The 10,776-nt window shown below is 51.2% G+C and overlaps 1 protein-coding gene across 1 annotated transcript in view; it reads left to right on the top strand.

Moving 5' to 3' along the window:
• The first annotated feature begins 877 nt into the window (after positions 1-877).
• Positions 878-10,776, top strand: part of RPH3AL (rabphilin 3A-like (without C2 domains)) — a 74,580-nt gene continuing 64,681 nt past the window's right edge. The window contains exon 1 of the mRNA XM_019511158.1: positions 878-1,039. The gene's annotated coding sequence lies outside the window, so the exon portion shown is untranslated. The remainder of the gene's footprint in view (positions 1,040-10,776) is intronic.

Genomic DNA, 10,776 nt, shown 5'->3' with positions numbered 1-10,776 from the left:
GGGCAGATTAGGTGCTGGATCAGGCAATAATGACTCCACTCTGAGCAGCCGAGACCAATTTTGGGAGGCTGGCAGCAAGTTGGTGCCTGAAGCCATTGAACCCCCGGTGTTGTCCCCTTGTCTCCTGTCAGCAAGAGCACTGGACTGGTATCTTTTCTGTCGCAGCTCTGTCTGCACTGGAAGCCACTTCGCAGTCACTCAGGGATTGAGTGTCAAATATGAAAAATGCTGGAAATGAAGAGCGCTGGATGTTTGCGCTGACAGTGTGTGATGGGCAAACCAGAGAGGGGAACAGCAGGCAGCGGGACCTGCTAGTCTGTCAGTCAGTTGATGCTGGCTATGGTGAGCTGTCAGGTCCTAGCATGGGGGGAGTAACTTGGGTCAGATCAGTAGTCTGTCATTACCCAAGACATGGGTCCCAGCTGAGCAGGAACTGCAAGGCAGGCCTCTTCCCTCTGGTTGACAGCAAACAGAAACACCCCTCTGTTCTTGCAGGCCTGGTCTGTGCACAGTTTTTTGGGACCAGGTTAGGTATCTATGTGGTTGAGGATTGTTAGTCCTTATGCCTTTTATTTTACCAGTCTAGTTACACTGGCATTATCTGAATTCACGCTCGGGCTATGCTGGTGCCTGATACCAGTAAAGCTTTTCCTTTTGATTTATGAGAATGCAGACACTAGTGCTTTTGTATGGGTCTACCTGTCCCTGCTGTGGAGGGTGAGGGTTATACTGCTTTTAACTCTACTGCCACAGTTCGAGGGGTAGAGGCCTTGCATGCAGACAAGACCTCAGTGTGTCCTGATCCACAGCCACAGTCCAGTTCCACCGACTGAGAATCCAGGCCTTTGTTTGGCTCCCGCTGCACAGTTCACTGATTGCTGCCACATATTTATTTAAGGGCTGAGTAATGCAAGTTGTCTAGAGTGCACCTCATGTTGCCCAGGACTACACAAAAGCTGCTCGCCTGAGTGTTGAGGCCGTGGGCCCTGCATGTGGAAGTGGACTGCTAAGGCACGGTGTGATCATCCAGGTGGAGGTGGTGAGTCTGACTGCGCTTCTTCTCTGATTTGACTCTTCCTTCCTCAGTTAGAAATCCAAGTTGTCCCCTTCGCTCCTCAACTGGTTTCCCCTGTGGGAAGTTTGCTGCTGGCCCCTGATACAAGTCGGGGTGTCCGAGGGGGAGTGTGACACTGGGCACTTTCACCCAGCTCAGGACGCCTTCCAGCCCCTACTGAAGCTGGCATGCGAGTGCTCTCAAGTAACCGTATTTCCTGGTGGATTTTAATCCCTCGGCAGTGCCTCCCATGTGAGCATAAGAGTTTGTAGCTGAGCAAAACAAGTGGAGATGATCTCTCCTGTGTGCTGTGGCTGGACTTGCCAGCTGCCTGCCACATCGCAGGTTCCCCCAGGTGATCTGTTCTTGCTTGTTACGTAGCTATTGTGGAGTTTCAGCCTTGTTGCTAAAAGGGTACAATCCAAAGCCATGTACTGAGAGCTTGGTGCTGCCCTGATCCAGCAAAGTACTATCACATGTGCTTAGCTTGAAGCATGCGATAACCCTGCTGACTCCAGGTGGACCCCAGGGGCTCCAGTCTCTTTGTCCAACCTGTGACAGAGCAGAGCATCCCACAAGCCGAGGCAGAAGGAAAAATCGAGCGCAGGATAACCTGGCGTGTTTTGTTTCAAAACAGCTCTCTGCATTCCCCTGGCTTCAGGCTCAACCTGGCTCCCTTGCGTGCTTGAGCAGTTCTAATCAAGTTGCTTGTCCCAGCAAGAAACTTCTCCCAGGAGTCAGGCTTGCAGCAGTGGGTCCGTAATGGGCTGCTCTATCCAGGTTTCGTTTGTCAGAATCTCTTTCGATTAGCAGTAGAATTTCTAATGCATTAGAGGTGGCCAGCAATTTGGGCATCAGCTGCTTTTGTTCCTTACAACCAGTTAGCTTGTGCTGGGATCTCCTCTGCCTTCAGCACCCAGGCTGCTGCGTACAGCTCCCAGTCACCGTAATGGAAAGTATTGAGGCAGTGTTTCAGTAGGAGTGCCAGGGGAAATCCCAGAGAACAGTGCCCAGTATCAGCTCAGCTCTGGTCAAAACAGGTGATCAAAAGGAGTATTACCCACTGGTGATGTTTTGCAAGCCCAGAGAGCAGCTTAATCATTTTTACCTACAAATACAAGGTGCAGATTAAGCTTGCAGTAGCATGCGTGTGTTTGACCTCTCCCCCAGGTGCCTGGAGTTAAATGTTTAGGCACAGATGCTGCCCATTTCTGGTGCTCTAGGCTCAAGAGTTGCAAATTGCTTAAAGGCAAGCAAATTGAATTGGGTTTTTTACCTAGTCCAAATCTTTCACTCTGTGAACTGGGCAGCTTGGCTGTAGGCATCTCCAAGAGTGGAACTGGCTGATAGAGATATCCCCAGGGCCTTTTGTTGCTGAGAAAAACAACAGTTCCAGAAGGAAGAGCTGGAACTTCCTGAAAGCTAATTTGCCAAAACAATGAGAAAAAGCAAAAAATGCTGCTAAAAAGATTTAATAGCTCTGCAAAAGGTGACTGGACACACACCTTGCTGAGGTTATTTGACCCCAGCAGGCTTTCCTGCCCAGAGCAGGGGGGCTGGAACCAGTGATAGCACAAGGTCCCTTCCAGCCCTAAACTTCTGTGAAAGTTGTGATCAACCTGGCTCAAGTCAGTGTTGTATTCTGTCTCCACTTTCATCCCCACCATATTCAGAATTAATTCTGCAGAGACTACACGCGATGCTTGCTCCCCATGATGTGATTTAGTAGATTTGTAGTTCCACACTTTGACCCCCTCGGGGTGACTTCTCACTGCCACCAGCCTCCCTGGGAGCTGTTGGTGTCCCTGGGAGAGGCAGGTTTCCATGTTCAGCATGCTCCTCCTACAGAAATCTGAGGCAAGCAATCGTGGGTTTTGGACCATACTTCAATGAGGAGCCTCTGCAGGGAGAGACCCCTGCCTTTGAGCAGAATCGTGGGAAGTTTCTGCTGCAGGCTGAAAGGCTTTGATGTGGAGCATGAGTCAGAAAGCTTAACCTTTTGGAGAAGCCCTGGGAAACAGGCAAAGTGGGGATTGTTTGGAAACAGAGAGGAGCATGAACCACGGCCCACATGCGGCTTCACATCTTTGCACTGAAACCACAGCAAGACTTCAGTTTGGGGCAGAGTTTAAAACCGGCAGTCTGATGCACAGGGAGTTAATGCCCACAGGGTCAGTGTGCCAGGGCCAGGGCAGCTGAGGATGAAAATGGAATGAGCCTGTGAACGAGTGATGCAGCTGGCATCCTCGGGTGGACAGGAGTTTAGATCTGGACATGCCCCTGGCAGACTGTGTGGTGACTGGCACCTCTTTGCCCTCCTGCCATTGCAGAAGAGTCTGGGGAACCTAATCCAGGCCTTGGCTTTGGTGCCAGCTTGGTGCCCTGCCAGCCTTTCAGCCCAGTGACACTCACCTGTCTTTGTTACCCAGAGAAATAGTCAAACATACAGTGACTCTTGGCTCAGGCTCTGACCACCTGTGTCCACTTTTGGATCTGAAATCAGGCCACCCCAGTGCTTTCTGCCAAGCTCTGATTACAGCTGTGGGGCTTCACCCTACCCCCACGTTGACTCTTCTGGACTTTGCATGTCTTTGATACGATGCCTGGTTAGCATCTCTGCAGTGGAGTGTGTCCCCCTGTCCCCCGATGCAGATTTCTCTGGTTAAGGAGCTTTGGGTCTCGTTGTTTAGAGTCTGGGCCCAGCTCAGCTTTGAGCTAAAAGTTGAAATTGGCCCTTGTGATCCTGAGCTCATGGGCCGGGCACTTCTCCTGGGTGTGGCCTTGCCTAAACGGATCCTGTAACTGAAGCCAGTTGTAAAGGTCGTGTGACCAAAGATCTCTCAGACCAAGAATGGCCATCCCCATGGGCCCTGTTTATATAAATGCACCACTTCTCCCAATACAGTGGGTCTTGGAGAAGTCAGGCACGCTGTAGTCTGCTGGCACTGTGGCGTGTTTTCACAAACTGGCCTTGAGAGCTCTGCCCAGCTGCTGTCTTCTTTTTTGTAAGCCTTGGGGGATAAGTGGTGGCAGAGACCTGCTTTTATCAGGCTGTGTCAGGTTCACTTAGCATCACCCCGTGTTCTGCTGAAGCTAGATGTACGGACACCTCTGAGCATTTAGTTCATCATGGTGGCTGAGAGCCGAAGTAACTGGGGGTTGACTTCAAACTCTATTTTGTTGTTGGAGTAGTTGTAAAACTGCATTTAAAAAAACCTAACATTGTTCATCCTCCACAGCTTCCACCCGTCAGGTGGGAGAGCAGGACAGGTGCAAACTCTTCAGCATACTTCATGGATTTATAGATTCATAGATGCTAGGGTCGGAAGGGACCTCAACAGATCTGTGAAGTATGCTGATCACTTCCTGCTCGCCATCCTTAGCTCTTGCTCACCTTCATCTGTGAAGTGCTGTGGCAGCCTCCCATTTCACTGACTGTGAAACCGAGGCACAGGGAGGGAAAATGATGTGACCGAGGTCAAACAGCTAGTCAGAAGCAGACTGGGAATAGCATTGTGGCTCCCAGTACAGGTGGCTGTTTGCTGGGCAATGCTGTCTCCAGCTGTTTTGCTGTTAAAACTGAGACCTTGTTGTCTTTTCAGACTGGATATAAGGAAAAACTTCACAGTTCATGTGAGCAGACTCTGGAATAGACTCCCTGTGGGGGTGGTGCAGGCACCTACCCTGGAGATCTTCAAAAGGAGACTGGACACGCACCTTGCTGGGGTTATTTGACCCCAGCTGTCTTCCGTGCCCAGAGCAGGGGGGGCTGGACCTGATGATCTTGCGAAGTCCCTTCCATCCCTAAACTTCTGTGAATCTGTCTTTGGCAGCTGGGGAACCATGCCCTTCAGAGTCATGTCTGTCACATTAATTAGGTGGGTGCTTGGTTTATGCTCTCCTTTGCTGTGGCATGTACCTAGGGTTTTACAGACATGTACTTGTTTATTGGCGATTCCAGTTCCCATCACCACGGTCTCTTCATCACTTTCTGAGCTGTAGGGACTACGGCTACAAATGAGCTATTAGATGCAAGCAAGTAACGTGTCCTCAAAGACAGGGTAGCCTAGGTGTTGACAAGTGCTAGAAGGCTGTAGCTTACCACTAGGCTTTAGGTTATGTTATAGTGCCCAAGCAGTGGTGCCCACAGGCACTTAGAAGGAATTGCTTTGGGGATGTGAATGCAGAACAGCTATCTGGTCTGATAGCTCTTGAGACAGCTGCTAGGTGAGTTATAATCCAGCTTCTGGCCCAGCAGGGTAGCAAGAGAGAAGGCTTGCTGTATGTGGTGGGGGTGTGAGGACTGCCCTTTTCAGCACCATGGATGTCTTGTAGCAGGCGAAGCATGGAAGAATCATTATAAAGTCCAGCAGAGTGATAATGGGAAGCAGCCCAGTGCTGGGATTGCTACAGCTGATGCTAGCACACATGGCCTGGTGGTCTCAGTCCACCTGGGTGACAGGTGGCATGTGGTTATTGCCTAATGAAGGCTCAGCACCGTGTGGGTGCCCCCGTGGGAGTGTGTGGGGGTGGACTGTGTCATCTCCGTGGTCCTGGGGGTGCTGCACAGAGGCTCAAACTATGGCAGAGGTGGTTTGCAAGTTAATGAAAGAGACCTCTTGGGTTAATCCGTGTGGCTTGCATCATGTGTCGGGGTGGGATGGCCTGTGAGAAGGGTTCGTCTTTGACAGGGTCCTTCTACAGGCAGTACTTCCTAGTCTTTTCCATGGCAGCCTCACTTCCCAGCACCTTGTGACCCCATTTAGGGTCTGAGCCTGACCACTGTGATTTCTTTCTTATGGGGCTCGTGACCCCACTCTTCAAGGGTCATGATACTGGGCTGGGGAATTGCTGTTGTGAAGGGACTGACTCAGACTTGCTGAGGCTTCTGGGCAATGGGGCCCACCACCCTCCACCTCTGCTGCCCAAAGCCTGGAGGGTGCACGTCTGGGTGCGAATGTGTCAGAGCCCCAGGGTGATGTCACGGTGACCCTTGATCCGGTTGTCAGCCCCTGTGCTAACTTTGGGGGTTTGCGTGGGTAGGCACGTGGCCAAGTTGAAGAGGCAAGGGATCACCCCTCTGATGCACTCCAGCCCCTCTCCACCTGCCCACAGGCACCAAAGGGGGAGCGATGTTTTGCTGCTTAATCGGCTGAATAGTCCTGGCTCAAGGGACTCTCCTCCACCTCTTGTGTGACCAGGGATAAGTTTCTTAGTGCAAAATATAGATGCTCCCACTTGCTTGTCTCTGGGCCCCTGTTTGTGTATGAAGTGCTGAGAGGTCCTTGGCCTGGCTCAGCCTGTATGCATCGCCAAGCCCTGGTAGGCACTGGGTTAGAGCGTGTGTCAGCACCTTCCCAAGGTGCAGTGTCACTCGTGTCACGAGTCTGGTTCTGAGAGCCTGCTGGTTCAGAAAGGGCCTGGATTTGGATTTGCAGCTGTCAGGCTAGGGCATTGGAAACTGAAGGGGAAGACCCACATCTGGAATGAAGGCCCAGCCCCTGTGGCTTGGTTTATTCCTGTCTTCTCGCATCTGACCCCTTGCTGAGCTGCTAGCCTGGTGTGGACTTGCTAGTGGTGTGGGAGGAGGTGGGTGGTAGGGACTGGGGTTTAACCTTATCACTCTTTGCTTCTCATTTATCCTCTGTCATAGCAACAAGAGCAAACATCCACTTAGTTGCTAAGGTTTTCTCAGGATAATGGGGTCTGGTGTGTGGAACAGGGAGCAATTACATTGCCTCTTTGAGTGAGTAATAGCTGAAGGAAAACCAGGGCAGAACTGCACCTGGCCTGAGCGGGGAAAGTGTTGGACAGCCAGGCTCCCAGAGCAGGTAGCTTTGTGAGGAGGCTGCAAGTTAATTGCATTGGCTCAGCTTGGACTGGGGGATAGGAACTTTGCTTGGGCCAGCTGCCTGTTTATTTTAAATAAGAGAAACTAAAAAAAAAAAAAGTAATTGGCTAATTAATTTCCGTATAAATAAGTGATCTAGATGTGAGACTGGTTAGCTAAACAGATTAGGCAGATGAAAGCTGACGGGAGAGCTCCTGCAGTTTGCTTGCATGTCTGCATAGGGCATTCTAATATGAGCCAGCCTCTGAGGATTTCATGCTTTATTGGCGTGCTTAATCAGCCAGCTTGCATGTGAATTAGTGCTCTGGGAAGGCCTACTCATGCTCAGGCTGCATCTTCAGTGCCAAAAAGGTATATGTTGCCATTGAGAGCACGAGATTTGTGCATGGAAGTAGCTGCTGAAGCCCTGTAGCTCTGCCTCCAGGTAGCTAGCTGGGGTTAACTACAAAGGCTACATCCAGGTAAAACTACATTCCATTTGGGTAGCTCTCCTGATGGAAAATCATGCCTTTTCTTTGTGGTAAAACCAAATCCTTAGCCTGTTCCCTGAAGGGCCTGGAGTCTGAGATCATGGTTTATTGCCTACAGCTGCCGCAGCTCATGGAGGTGATGCTTGCCCCCAGTTATAATCAGTAAGTAACACATTGAATCATCAGGATGCAACCTGGCAGCTGTTTCCATGTGCATAATCTGCTCAGTGATCCCAAATCCGAGGCACAGGCTCTCCATACATGAGATGCCAAAAAGGGAGGAGAAAGCAGTGCTTTAAGAAAGCCTTGGCTAATTGTGAGCTTTAAGGAATAGAGAGCTATAACCTGTCACTTCAGGAATGATGACATACTAAGCTGACTCCCATTGGTGACTGGAGGCCAGTTACATTTAATGGGATTACTATCTGTTTTAAGTAAGGGGCCTTGCTTTTTCTTTGGGTTGTCGTTAGCGAAGAACTGTTCTTTTCCCCTCCCTTCCCACTGCACTCCCCTTTTGCAACTAGCCTGTAGTACCTGGTCTGAGTGCCCCCACCCAAGTGGCACGCTGTCACTCCTGGGTAATTCAGTTCCCTGTGTGATGCAGGTATGCCAGACTGGAGGGCACTAGGTCCTGTAACCCAAGGTTAACTGGGGGAGCTTCTTGGAGTGGAAGGAACCTGTGTCCCCTAATCCTGTCCCTCAGCAATAGGATTGTGTCCTAATAGATGCTGCAGTGGCAGTGAAGATTACCAGATGAAAGGGAACCAGGCAGCTTCAAAGGCAATTCCTTTGAAAAAAAACATCATCATCTTCCCTTTCTTGAGCTCTCTGTAGGAACATTGTCATGTCCATCTTGGCTCAGGCCCCTGGACTGTCTGGTTTAATACCCTGCCCCTCATGCTAACCAGCAGGAGAGGCCCCCGAGGGAGTGTAAGGACCCAGCAATAGGCAGAGGAGAGCCCTATAACTGCAAAACTAGTGGCATGTTGGCCCCCCGTCTATCTGATGCCAGGCCTTTACCTGTCCCAGGTGGATCCCCACAGAGCTCTTGCTTCTGGAGCAGGTCCTGGACTTCAGATCCCAGTGTGTGGCCTGTGTGTAGCCAGCACAGGTCTGACTGGGTCTGGGTACCTGTGGTCTTTCTTTGACACGGTGGGATTGGAAGGAAATGCAGTGAGCAGGCTGCCCTCTCAACACCAAAGGGTTGTTTGTTCAAACAGTGGGAAGAAACTTTTATCAGAAGACAGGGCCTGAACGCTGAAGCAGCCTGCCGGCACACTGTCTCTTACCTGAAAGCTCTGCAGCATCTGCTGGTGACCTAGGCATGTGTTGTGTGCACAGAGGTCTGCTACCCTCATATAGGACAAGTGGGTATTTAAGAGCAGCCATTCAATGTAATGTTGGACATTTCACTCACAGCATCTTATTATTATTTGAATGCTGGTAGCCCCTAGACACCCTCTCCAGCACTGGAGCCAGGTTGTGCTGGTCCTTGGCGCAGAAGAGGCAGTCCCTGTCCCGAAAAGCTTCCAGTCCAAATTGGTGAAGTGGGTGAAGGGTTAGGGAAGGAGCTGATGCCTCTGCTACTCTTCTGCTGAAGTGCTGCCTTGATCACTACCTTCACACACATGCAATGTCCCGGCGTGCTTTCCCCGTTGCTTCTTACTTCCTGCCAAGTCTCCTGTTTTTGGTTTTAGCCTTGTGTCTCTGAAGTCAGCTGGAGGGTCTGCGTGTTGCTGAGCTTCCTTTAATGCTCTTCCCCTGTTCTCTGCCAAGGCTGCTGTGACTCATCTTTGGAGAGCCGCACCTGGGTTTATGTAACAGGCACTTCTAAACCAGGCTGGGTTGGTTGAACTGTTGCACTTTGTCATTGGGATGGGTCTTCCCATGCCTCCTTGGTTTGGACTTTCCTCAAGAGAGGCTTTGGCTTCTGATGAGCTCTGTCTGCAGGGAGCCTAGGTGAAAAATGGTGACTCAGCCAGTGTGACCCTGGTGCCATCCCTTTCACAGGCCCGTGTGACTCATCTGGAACATTTCTCCCCTTGGCAAGCCTGAGTCATGCTCTCCAGGGACCTTGTCCTGCATCTGTTGCTGGCTGCGTGGCCCAGTTCCACTCATAAAGAAGCTGCATCGCGCTAATGGTTCTGTAGGCAAAGATGTTTTTGGACCACGCATCCTCCCAAGCATCCCTGGCTTGTGCGGGAGCTGTTTCCTGCAGAGCTCTCTGCAGCAGTCCCCACGGGGAGTAAAGATGAACTAGCCTTGGCCCAGAGTGAAAAGATTCTGCCTTCGCAACGTGAATGGGAATGAGGGAAGAAAACCATCTGTGAACAGGTAGGACTCATAGGTAGTGGAGCGATGATGGAGGAGTTAGTTTGCTCACTCTTGGAGAAGCTGCAGCGTCTCCAAGAGCCGTGGGTTCCTCTTGATCTCTTCCACCATGGGAGAAGGGATGCTTATTTTCTGCTCTGTCTTGCTTAGAGCAGAAGACTGGAAAGGGATGGCCCTACTGAGAACCGTAGGTGGAGCCAGTGGTGTGACTGTTCACTGTCAGTAAACTGAAACTTCACCATGTTGTGGGGGAGGCCATCTCACAAGTTCGCTCTTGTTGTCAGCATGTTGACGCCATGTCTCAGTCCCCGAGCAGCAGGTTCTGGTGTATGCCTGCACAGCTGTACTGGAATGGGACTGAGATGCAATGCAGCACAGTCTCCAAGAGTAAAGAGCAGCTTTCTGGTTGTGCCAAGCCTAGAGGACATGCAAGATGGCAGCCACGAGGGGAGTCCATGCTCCCTGGTTATAGCAGCAAATGTTGCTCCTGCAATGCAGTCGCTGAATCCTGGCCCGCAAGCTGGGATCCTCCTCACTCCATCTGCCATCCCAGCAGCTCTGGTTGAAGTTAGTGGGACATGTGATGCTGCTGAAAAGTGGGAAAAATGAGGCTTCTCTTGCCAACAGCATATGGACTAGTCCATTTAAAAACCAGTTCTGGTTTGGGGCTGTCCCCTGAGCCCTGCTGTCTGCACCTCCGTTCTGCAGCTGCAGGAGCAGGGACAACACTGAGCCCGGAGAAGCAGGGAAGCCCAGTGCTGCTAGTTTTGATCTGTCGTGCTGGGAGACGGTTCCTTATTTACTCGAGTGTGACGCAGCAAGCTCTGCTGTGTCCTGATGAAAGCGTTCACCGAAGGCTGCCCTAGTCTGCCCCATCTGCAACAATGCCAAGGGAACTAATGCTCCACAGGTAAGGGACAGAAGTGCCCTGCTGCCTCCCTTGGCGAATGCAGCTGCTGGCAAAGCACACTTCTGCCTCCCCACTAAGAGCTGACCCCTGGCTCTGGGTACTCTTCTCTGGCTGTCACACCTGTGGTGGTTAGGAGCCGGTCATTGCACCTTGGTGCTGC

This window comes from Gavialis gangeticus, unplaced genomic scaffold (genome assembly GCF_001723915.1).
Source record: "Gavialis gangeticus isolate Ggan-Ray unplaced genomic scaffold, GavGan_comp1, whole genome shotgun sequence".
In the NCBI taxonomy this organism is placed as follows: domain Eukaryota; kingdom Metazoa; phylum Chordata; order Crocodylia; family Gavialidae; genus Gavialis; species Gavialis gangeticus.
This window is presented reverse-complemented; position numbering and strand designations above follow the sequence as displayed.